The sequence below is a fragment of the Palaemon carinicauda genome, chromosome 6 (assembly GCF_036898095.1).
Source record: "Palaemon carinicauda isolate YSFRI2023 chromosome 6, ASM3689809v2, whole genome shotgun sequence".
In the NCBI taxonomy this organism is placed as follows: Eukaryota; Metazoa; Arthropoda; class Malacostraca; order Decapoda; family Palaemonidae; genus Palaemon; species Palaemon carinicauda.
The window spans coordinates 126,397,113-126,408,892 of record NC_090730.1 but is presented as its reverse complement, the minus strand read 5'-3'; the positions used below and the strand labels follow the sequence as shown (position 1 = coordinate 126,408,892).

Genomic DNA, 11,780 nt, shown 5'->3' with positions numbered 1-11,780 from the left:
GCTTATGCAAATCCTAACATTTTCATAGAATTTTCCATTGGATGCTATTTTATTGATACTGAAGAACACAGATTTATTAGAATTATAGCAAAATTTCACCTCATATCAAAATTTTATAAAGTTTCTGTTCCTTACCTAGGACAAACGATAATCAAATGTGAAATATTTTCAAAATTATTTTGTGAATAGTAAGATAACACTAATTACACTGGTGAAAAAAAAGAGCATGGGAAATAAAAACTTGACAAAAAACAAATGGCAGTAATAGGAAAATGGCTATTTGATATATTCTAATAATAAACACCTACAGTTAACTTGAAATATGGACAAAGTATTTTTACTACATACGTTTATTGATGAATTTTACAGGTTTTTGTAGTATTTTGCATCAATTCCTGGTCATCTTATTCTTGTCAGACGCTTATTGGCATGTTCCAATCAATCGTCACCTCTCCTCCTATCTAGGGTTCAAGCTACAACGAAGATTTTATGCCTTCAGAGCCATGCCATTCGGGCTAAACATAGCCCCAAGGATTTTCACCAAGCTTGTAAACGCAGCTGTCCATCACTTACGCCTAAATGGAAGCCAAGTAGTGGCCTACTTGGACGACTGGTTGGTGTGGGCAACATCCAGGACAAAATGCATGCAAGCCTCCAATAAGGTGATCCAGTTCCTGGAACACCTAGGATTCAAGATCAACATAAAAAAAAAATAGGAGTTTTTTTTCTCCATCTCAAAGGTTTCAGTGGTTGGGAATCCACTGGAACTTACAGTCACACCAGTTTTCCATTCCTGTGAAGAAGAGGAAAGAAATAGCAGGATCTGTCAAGAGACTACTAGAATCCAAACGGATATCAAGACGCGAACAGGAGAGAGTGCTGGGCCCTCGACACTTTGCCTCAGTAACAGATCCTGTGCTAAGAGCACAGCTAAAGGATGCAACTGGAGTTTACAGAAAATATGCATCAAACGCGCAAAGAGATCTGATAAGACCACTACCGACTCGACTGCGAACGCTTCTCAAGCTGTGGTCCAATGCCAAGCAACTGAAGAAATCGATACTTCAGCCACCTTCCCCCTCAATTACTATTCATACAGACGCTTCAAAGGATGGATGAGGTGGTCATTCTCACCGGAAAAAAAAAGTCCAAGTTCCTTGGTCCAACCTGTTCAAGCAGTTTCATATAAACTCTCTGGAAGCCATGTCAGTACTTCTTACACTGAAGAAAGTATCTCTTCTGCCACTTGGCCCACATAAGATTGGTCCTAGACACCGAAGTGATAATGAGATGCCTGAATCGACAAGGGTTGAGGTCACTTCAAATCAACCAAGTGATGTTGGCCATCTTCCGGCTAGCGGAAAAGAAGAAATGGCACTTGTCAGCAGTTCACCTTCAAGGGTTCCGCAACGTGACGGCAGACGCTCTATCCAGGTTCACACCGATAGAGTCAGAATGGTCCCTAGATGTATGATCATTCTCTTTCATCTTGAGTCAAGTCCTGGAACTGCAGAGACCTCTTTGCGACGAACGACAACAAGAAGTTACATCGTTGTGTGTCCTTTTACGAGGATCCTCTAGCAGAAGCAGTGGACGCTATACCCCTCGACTGGAACAGATGGTCCAGGATTTACCTAATCCCTCCACCCAACCTTCTATTGAAGGTCCTCAACAAACAGATCTTTCAAGGGGAAGCAGCAATAGTGGCTCACAAGTGGCCGAACAGAGTTTGGTTCCCTCTGGCATTAGAACTACGACTGAAGTTTGTGCCGCTACCGGATCCAGTTTTGACTTGGCGAGTACAGAAGTCGCCTGTCTTCGTTTCGTCACAGAAAACCCGGAACCTACATCTCATGATTTTCTCTCCCTAACGGTGAGAAAAAGATTCGGGATATAAAGGAACAGTATAGACTTTTTAGAGGAATATAAGTCCAAATCTACCAGAAGACAATATGAGTCATCATGGAAGAAGTGGGTGTCCTTTGTCAAGGCGAAGAAACCACAAAAGATTGACAGACGACTGTTTATCATTCTTCATCCACCTTCATGAACAAGGTTTAGCAGCCAACACAATATCAACGTGAAAGTCTGCCTTGACAAGGCCTATTCTATATGCCTTCCATGTCGACCTCTCTAATGACATTTTTAACAAAATTCCAAAGGCCTGTGCTAGGCTCAGACCATCAGCACCTCCGAAACCAATTTCATGGTCTCTGGATAAAGTTGTTCATATGTTGAATAATAAGGAGTGTGCTTTAAAGGATTTGACCCAAAAAGTTATATTTGTTTGCACTCGCTTTGGGGGCCGAGTTAGTGAAATAGTAGCCCTCTCGAGAGAGGAAGGTCATGTTCAGTTCTTAGATGGGGGAGAACTGAACCTTTTTCCGGATCCAACGTTTCTCGCCAAGAACAAGCTACCCACCAATAGGTGGGGACCCTGGAGAATCTGCCCTCTGAAGGAAGATGCATCTCTATGTCCAGTGGAGTGCCTAAAGGTCTATCTTCGTAGAACTTCAAACTTTAGGGGAGGACAGCTGTTTAGGGGAGAAACCTCAGGCTCAAATTTATCTCTGAAGCAACTAAGGGCGAAAATCCCCTATTTTATTCGCAGAGAAAATCCAGACAGTACACCCGCAGGTCATGATCCGAGAAAAGTTGCCTCTTCCATAAATTTGTTTAATAATATGGATTTTGAACATCTTCGTTCATACACTGGCAAGAAGTCATCCAGAGTATTCTTTAGACACTATGCGAAGCAAGTGGAGGAACTTAAGAGGCCTTTGGTAGCAGCAGGTAGTTTCCTTAGACCTGCTGTCTAAATCTGCAAGGAACAGTGAAATTAATTGGGATGATTAATTCAGTGGTGGGTGTGTAGTCACGGACTGTTTCTACAGACTAAGTGATAGGCCACCAAGGTGTCCTTATGAACTGTTCCATAGGTAAAGGTGAACCAAACATAATGAGGACACGTGCCAAGCATTTGTTACGCTAGTGTGATTGAACATTAATACAGAATGTAACTATTAATATTTTGATTTCAAAAGTGGTGCATTTACGTTTCCTTTTCAGATGAAACAATATTTTCTGTTTTTACTGTTATCTTTATGCTTAATTGTTTGTTCATCCACATTTTATAATTCTTATGAATGTCGATTGACCTATATATCTATTTGATTATCAATAAACTAGTTCTTAGTGAACCTTGCGTCTTATTCGCCCACGTCATTTTACTAGATATGTACTTGGCATTACACTTAAAACTATGGATAATTTTAACATGAATGGTCTTAAAGATTGTTCCTTGCTACAAGCAAACATTCATTGGCTTATTCCTTCCTCAGGAAGGAAAGACTATTACCCTAAAGGGATGGTGGTGGATATGCAAAATTGTTCCTAAACGTATACAAACCTATGTCCAGTCCATTGATAAGAATAGGCATACCGGGGACTTATTGGTATTTCATACTGACATTGGTGGTTCTTATACAAACTTTGCTTTATAAGGTATAGGTTGAGACCACTATACAGGCTTGTCTTGTAGTCACCCATAAGTAATATGTACTCCGAGACTTTTTCCAGAGTCTAGTATGACTCTTCCATGTAGAGGGCCGGAGGCACTAACATGGTTTATGATTAGATTGAATGATGTATGACGGAAACATCATAGGTCTCTAGGTCTATGCTGACTAAGAAATACTTTCTTGAGGGTATGGTACGATTTGAAAACCCACAGATACAGTAATGCTCTGGTAAACTTCCATCAGGACGTCATGGCCTGAGCCTAAAAGGCGGATTTTGAGCGAAGCGGAAAATATATTTTTGGGTGAGATAGTCATGTCGTCCTTATGGACCCGCCCTTCCTTTTAATAAAAAATGGCTATAGGACCCAACCCCCCTCCCATAATAGGGTATCTAGCACCTCGTGTATCGCTACAAGGAATAGAGATGGCGCTGTCGGTGGTATTGTGTACGCATTCGAAGCGGGATAGGAGAGGTACCTTATTAACAGCTCTCCTTTCATTCTCGTTTTTCGTTTTCTTGCCACTTTGACCCCTCGAAGTGTCAACTCGGTTCGGGGTGAAGATAGCTATGTGGCGTGTCAAGAATACGTCCTCTGATATTACGCAATATCCCATTTAGATTTATTTAGCGATATTCGCTCCAGGAGTTAGAATTCTGGATAACTGAAGGTAAAATTCTCTGGGAATATCACCGTAGTCAAATATACCCTAGGAAGCTACCCTAAAGGAACTTCCATCAGGACGACATGGCTATTTCACCCAAAAAAATATATTTTTCGCTTCGCTTAAAATCAGTTATTACGTTTCTGTTTCTAATGGATTTGATTTCCCTATTACTGTACCATCTGATATTAAAGTTGCAGCCCTGTAAATTAGAAATATGAAAAAAAATCACCAGGAATGACTTCCCCCAATTTAAAATCAGACCAAATTTTAATTCGAAATTTTAACGAAAACATATATTTTCATTCTTTTAAAAGTTTAATTTGAGTTTTTCTCAAAATCTTTATTTGCTTAATAACCATAAAGCTAAACAAAGGTCAAGTAAGGTTTTATCTACCTACCAGTATTGAGGATTTTGAATTTGTGGTAATTTTCACGAGAATATTCTTTAATTTACCCAACTTCAGCCAAATGAAATCTTCCTTTTAAAACATTCTCTGGGACAGATGCGTCGAGTTCATCGTTCAAGCTCAGTGCATCAGTCAGTATGGTCATTGAAATCTGAAAAAGAAAATTCATTAGTATGTGCAAATATATCGGCCATTATAAGACAAGACATTCATTACCAGCGAGATATATGCTAATCCTTTTCATGTCTAGTAAGAAAGGTTTTTAAAGTAATAACAGCATTATTGAAATACTAAATTTCTATTATAACTAGTACCGAATATATCCCCATAGTTACTCATCTCTTAATTTGCTTACCCACTTAAACTATGGCTAAAACACATGGTAAAAAACAACACACTTCTTGTGTATCAAGCTGCCGAGATGTTTTTCACAAAATTTAAAGCATTTAAATCCCAAAGGTTATATATATAAACTACACACAAACATCAACATTACATTATTTCAAATTCCTCTTCAATCCCTTCTTGCACGAAATTATAAAAAAAAAGTTTGACTTCATCCTCACTAGTTTTGTGGAAACTTTAATGAATTTGTCAGTATAAAAAAAGGCTTAATTTACTAATTACAGTAACTAGTCTCTGCATCTAGCAAAATATCACGTAAAACAATAGAAGTCAAATGCAATCTAAATATCCCAGGAAAGCAAATACCTTGGAAAGATAAATCATAAGAAATTCAACTAAATTTTAACCCTAAAACCAAAAAGGTGATGTTGTAAAAAAGCAAAACATCTTGAAAATAGATTTAACATACTTAAAACATAGTGTTACTTAAGTTTAAGCAGGAAATATTTTTAGTTAAAAACGTCTCCACATTTTAAGAATTCTAGGTTATTTATACAATAACCTTGTATATGGAATTGGTAAAGAAATGTTGAAACTAGAAACGTCAATTTCTTTTTGTAGAAAAATAATATTCACGTCTCAAAATGGGAAATATACGACACTAATTTCTAGCCAAATACATGAACCATCTATATTTGCACCTCATCATATTATTTATGCATTTCTGACCATTATTATTGGGGCTAACCAGTCATTTTACAAGTTTTTGGACTCCAGTGAGACACCGGAGTTTTGGGTCGAGAAATGCCCAAAACGAGTGATTTATTTGAATACAGAAATGCAAAATAAACAAGATAACCAGCTGGAAAAACCCACAGTTCTTGTAAGTGGCCTAAAATTAAAGTATTAACTATCCACGATACACCTCACTCCTTATGGTTTTAGCTCCGCCGAGGTTCGCTATGTTCGCAAAATGAACATTACGTCATTGCTACTATGATCTGGCAAATGGTACATAATGTGCTGCGCATGCAAGCCCCAGGGTTATTATTTCAGGGAAATTTTTTTAATTTCATTTTAGCAAAAATAGTTTTACTAAATTTTTTTTTCAATATAACCAATTCCCAGAATAGATTAAATTATACTGAATTTCGAAATTAATGTACTTCCTTCTGAGAGACTTCTCCATGTGATTAGTGTCAAGCTGGTACTGTGGAGGAGTGGAAAAATGGCTATTGTATGAGTCTTTCAAACCTTCCCGTGCCTGACAGTCTCTCTCGCACACTCAAGTGCCTGGCTGGAGTCTCTTGTACACTCCCAAGTGCCTGGCTGGAATCTCTCGCACACTCTTAATAAGTGCCTGGCTGGAGTCTCTCACATACTCTTAATAAGTGCCTGGCTAGAGTCTCTCGCACTCTCTTAAGTGACTGGCTGGAGTCTCTCGCACACTCCTAAGTGCCTGGCTGGAGTCTCTCGCACACTCCTAAGTGCCTGGCTGGAGTCTCTCGCACACTCCTAAGTGCCTGACTGGAGTCTCTTAAGTGCCTGAGTGGACTGTCTCGCACTTTTAAGGTCCTGAGTGGAGTCTCTCGCACACTTTTAAGGTCCTGAGTGGAGTCTCTCGCACACTTTTAAGTGCCTGAGTGGAGTCTCTCGCACACTTTTAAGTGCCTGAGTGGTCTCTCTCGCACACTTTTAAGTGCCTGACTGGAGTCTCTCCCACACTTTTAAGTGCCTGACTGGAGTATCTCGCACACTCTTAAGTGCCTGACTGGAGTATCTCGCACACTCTTAAGTGCCTGACTGGAGTATCTCGCACACTCTTAAGTGCCTGACTGGAATCTAAGCACAAGTGTGTGAACGGAGTCTCTAAACCTTCATTTGTGACTGGAGCGTCTGACCGGAGTCTCCAAACCTTCACAAGTGTGTAACTAAATTCTCTAAACTCTCACAAGTGGTTAACCAATTTCACCAAATTTTCACAAGCGTGTAACCAAATTCACCAAATCTTCACAAGTGTGTAACCAAATTCACCAAATTTTGTGTAACTAAATTCACCAAATTTTGTGTAACCAAATTCACTAAACATTAACATTCTAACCAAAGTCACTAAACATTAAAAATTGTTTAAAATTGAATAAACCTTCACATTTGAGTTCCCAAATTCACTAAAACTTCTTATGTATCCAAATTCACCAATTTCTCAAGTGTGCAACCAAATTCACCAAACCTTCACAAGTGTAACCAAATTCAAACATTCATAAGTGTGTAACCAAATTCACCAAACTTTCACAAGCGTGTGACCAAAGTCATCAAATCTTCACAAGTGTGTAACTAAATTCAGCAAACATTCACAAGTGTAACCAAATTCAATAAACCTCGACAAGTGTGCAACCAGTCACTCAACCTTCACAAGAGAGTAACCAAATTCACTTAACATTCACATTTGTATAACCATAGTAACTAAACTTTGACATTTGCGTAACGAAAGTCACTAAATCTTCACATATGTGTAACCAAAGTCACTAAACCTTCACATTGGTGCAACCAAGTCACTAAACCTTCACATTGGTGCAACCAAGTCATCAAACCTTCACATTGGTGCAACCAAGTCACCAAACCTTCACATTGGTGCAACCAAGTCACCAAACCTTCACATTGGTGCAACCAAGTCACCAAACCTTCACATTGGTGCAACCAAGTCACCAAACCTTCACATTGGTGCAACCAAGTCACCAAACCTTCAGATTGGTGCAACCAAGTCACCAAACCTTCACATTGGTGCAACCAAGTCACCAAACCTTCACATTGGTGCAACCAAGTCACCAAACCTCCACATTGGTGCAACCAAGTCACCAAACCTCCACATTGGTGCAACCAAGTCACCAAACCTCCACATTGGTGCAACCAAGTCACCAAACCTTCACATTGGTGCAATCAAGTCACCAAGCCTTCACATTGGTGCAATCAAGTCACCAAACCTTCACATTAGTGCAATCAAGTCACCAAACCTTCACATTAGTGCAATCAAGTCACCAAACCTTCACATTGGTACATTCAAATCACCAAAACTTCACATTAGTGTAACCAAGTGACCAAACCTTGACATTGGTGTAACCAAAGTCACTAAACCCCGACATTGGTGTAACCAAAGTCACTAAACCCCGACGTTGGTGTAACCAAAGTCACTAAACCCCGACGTTGGTGTAACCAAAGTCACTAAACCTTGATATTAGTGTAACCAAAGTCACCAAACCTTGACATTGGTGTAACCAAAGTCACTAAACCTTGACATTGGTGTAACCAAAGTCACTAAACCTTGACATTGGTGTAACCAAAGTCACTAAACCCCGACATTGGTGTATCCAAAGTCACTAAACCCCGACATTGGTGTAACCAAAGTCACTAAACCCCGACATTGGTGTAACCAAAGTCACTAAACCCTGACATTGGTGTAACCAAAGTCACTAAACCCTGACATTGGTGTAACCAAAGTCACTAAACCTTCACATTGGTGTAACCAAAGTCACTAAACCTTCACAAGAAATACCAAATTCACTAACTCCTCATTAGTGTGTAACCAAATTCACTATGCTTTCACAAGTGTAACAAAAATCACTAAACCTTCACATTTGGGCAACCAAAGTAACTAAACTTTCAATTTGTGTAACCAAATTCACTAAACCTTCTTATTTATGTAACCAAAGTCACTAAACCTTCACATTTGTGTAACCAGATTCACTAACCTTCACTTTTGTGTAACCAAAGTCACTAAACCTTCACATTTGTGTAACCAAAGTCAGGGACCTTCACATTTGTATAAAAAAAAATCACGGAATCTTAACGAGTAACCATAGTAAAAAACTTACACTTAGTTCAGTCGATTACCCTATTGTCATTAATAAATTGTGATGTAATGTATTCATATAAAGTTATTTTCCTCTGCAAGAACAAGATTGTACATTGCAGTAGCCAGTTTGAAGGCTGAGTGAGAGAGTAACGTTTATGAATGTGTGCAATGCTTTAATCAAGTTTGAAATTGGAGGATATGTAATTTAGAGCAAGTTCGTCGAAGAAGGACCTAATTGACTTAGTCGATTTAAAAAGCTATTTTTTTTCTCGTTACCATCCCTGAAAACTGTAGCAGCAGCAGTTTTACGTAGTTAGTACTGAAGTCAAATCATTACTTTTGTCAAAACGTGCACAAAAGTGAAAGTATGCAAGTGTTATGGTTAGATATAAAAAAAGTTGGTAAAAGTTTGAATCTTGTCCTTATATATCACCAATCCCCGGAACGTGAGTAAAATGACAACGGTTTGATCATCACCACAATAACATGCCGTCGGACCAGTGCCTTTGGACATCTCACCCTCTGAGGGAGGAACCTAATCGGTTTATCCCCAAAGGCAGATTAAGCTTTTAAATGCCAGAAGCTAACCATTGTATTGTACCTTTTTAGAGGCGATAACCTCAAGCAGCAGAGTAGATGAACGATTTCATAATAATGATAAAAAAAAAACTATCTTGTTAAAACATTGTGAGCCTGATACTATTCCAATATTTAATTTTGGTTTGGAAGTATAAATTGGAATTAGGCACTACCATAGGAGTTTTATTTGTTAATCTTATATTACTTATATTTTTGTGCGATTATCCTTTTGGTGCGTATGACTTCTTTACTTTTCCCACGAGGGTTATCAGCAAGATTGAATGACCAAGTGTGTATTGACAGCGAGTGTGTGTACGGTATGTCATTGAGAAGATAGCAGCAGAGTACGGCCATAGAGCTATTCGTCTACCGCAATATCACTGGATATAACCCCATTGAATATATATGGGGCAAAGTAAAAACTATAGCTAGGAAAAAAAATATGAAAGACTTTAAGGTGCTACTGCAGGAATCACTAGATAGAATAACAAAAGATTGGGACAAAGCTGCAAGACCAACAGACTTTGCAACATGAATATACAGTATTGCTATAAGTTATGACATTGAACTTTCCCTCTGACGTCAATTCGCCATAAAGCCATTGCTTCTACCAAAAATTTATTTAAGTAGTGTTAAGATATATAATCAATAAAAAAAACTTTGTTTTCCTTTAAAAGATAAGTATTGAAGATGCTACGTATAATGCCAATATCTTTACAGAAGTATTTACTTTATCCATTAATATATATAAAATATATGAAAATACATATATAAGAAGGAATAGAGTATGGAATGAGATTATGTGAACCGTTGTAGGCTACTTATAAGAACCCAACCTTTAACCTTGACCCCAAAGGTCTTGAAAGCAAATCTAATACCTCCAACCCTTGTTCAATCCAGCTTGTCAGGTGTTTTTGTTTTAAGAGTTGTAACGGAAAGTGATCGAAAGAGGAACCCTCCAATAAGTATTCTGAAAAAGACCCTGGTCCAACGGCCAAATATCGTATGCACAGGTTTATAGATTCACATTTAACAGAATTAAGATTTCAATCCACACAACTGTGATAGAAAATTAACCAAATTACGATTTAAAAATCAATGGAAAAAAAAAGTTGCATAAAAAAATGACCTTAATATTCACATTTATCCAATCGAAATAGGCTATAAAATCACAATAGCCCAAAATACCCACCGATACATCGAAAACATTTACGAAAAAATTCAAACATTAAATCACTACAAAATAAAACGCATATGTTTTAAAGGATACTCATGGTTTCACTTCCAAAAATCCTCTCGATGGCAACGAACAAATAGGAGAGTTGCGTGATAAAAGTTTTCACGAATTTTGCACTACAACGACTAGTACAGAATACAGTTTCACGGGGTATACTAAAAGCTTCAAAATATTAAAATAGATTTCATAAATATATTAAAGCTGTATTGCCTTGCACGTGTATGTACTCTTGACCAGAAATCTTAACGTAAAGCCCAGTTAAGCAGTAAACGAATACTTAAAAAATGTATACGAGATCATTTATTTGTACAATATTAAAGGACATGAAAATGGGGGACTCGCAACCGGAAGTATGAGGAACTGTGTGAAAAACAAGGAATTTGGATAGTTTGACACGGCGATATCAGCATAAAGATAAAATTTGTAACACCAGCACTTAAATTCCACGGAATGTAATGTTTAGCATATGGGAACGAAACATCATGAACGAATAGTCAATAACAATGATTTAAAAAGAATACTTACATATAATATCCATGTTTAACGTTCACATCCTCAGCCCCATGATATAAATGGCTCAAAACAGTCTGAAGGTTCAAAATGTAGAACTTTAGAAATCAAGGAAGCAGAAATCCTTGTTCTGTCGTCCTTGGGAGACAGGTGGCTCCATCTGTATTTGGTCTTCAGAACCATTATTGCCTATGCAAATCCTAACATTTTTATAGAATTTTCCATTGGATGCCATTTTATTGATACTGAAGAACACGGATTTATTAGAATCATAGCAAAATTTCACCTCAAATCAAATTTTTATAAAGTTTCTCTTTTTTACCTAAGACAAACGATAATAAAATTTGAAATATTTTCAACATTATTTTGTGAATAGCAAGATAACACTAATTACACTGGTGAAAAAAAAGAGGATGGGAAATAAAAACAGGGCACAACTGAAGTGAATCAAAATGTATGGGATGCAAGTATAATTTCAATAATTTCAATACTCGTATGGAACTTTCAAGAAAAGGGTTTTGCAATCAATTTGGAAGCATAGTTTCGAGCATTTTAGGCACCAAGGTGTGGTAGAACATTTAGAATTAACTGAGTGTGGAAAAGTGCTTTTATTCTTCAATTACCTTACATGGATAGAATTGCGTTTACCTAAAATTCGCTTTTAA

At 37.8% G+C, this 11,780-nt stretch overlaps 1 protein-coding gene across 11 annotated transcripts in view; it reads right to left on the bottom strand.

The window, feature by feature from the left end:
- The window catches only part of LOC137642644 (uncharacterized), a 121,949-nt gene extending 110,548 nt beyond the window's left edge, over positions 1 to 11,401 (bottom strand). For 5 of the 11 annotated variants that reach the window (XM_068375395.1, XM_068375397.1, XM_068375401.1 and 2 more), the window contains exons 1-2: positions 11,131 to 11,376; positions 4,586 to 4,745 (exon numbers count right to left, since the gene is read on the bottom strand). The gene's annotated coding sequence lies outside the window, so the exon portion shown is untranslated. Of the gene's footprint in view, positions 1 to 4,585; positions 4,746 to 11,130 lie in introns of all 11 variants that reach the window. The other 6 variants (XR_011044825.1, XM_068375404.1, XM_068375399.1 and 3 more) reach the window with 6 other exon arrangements.
- Positions 11,402 to 11,780: the final 379 nt, after the last annotated feature.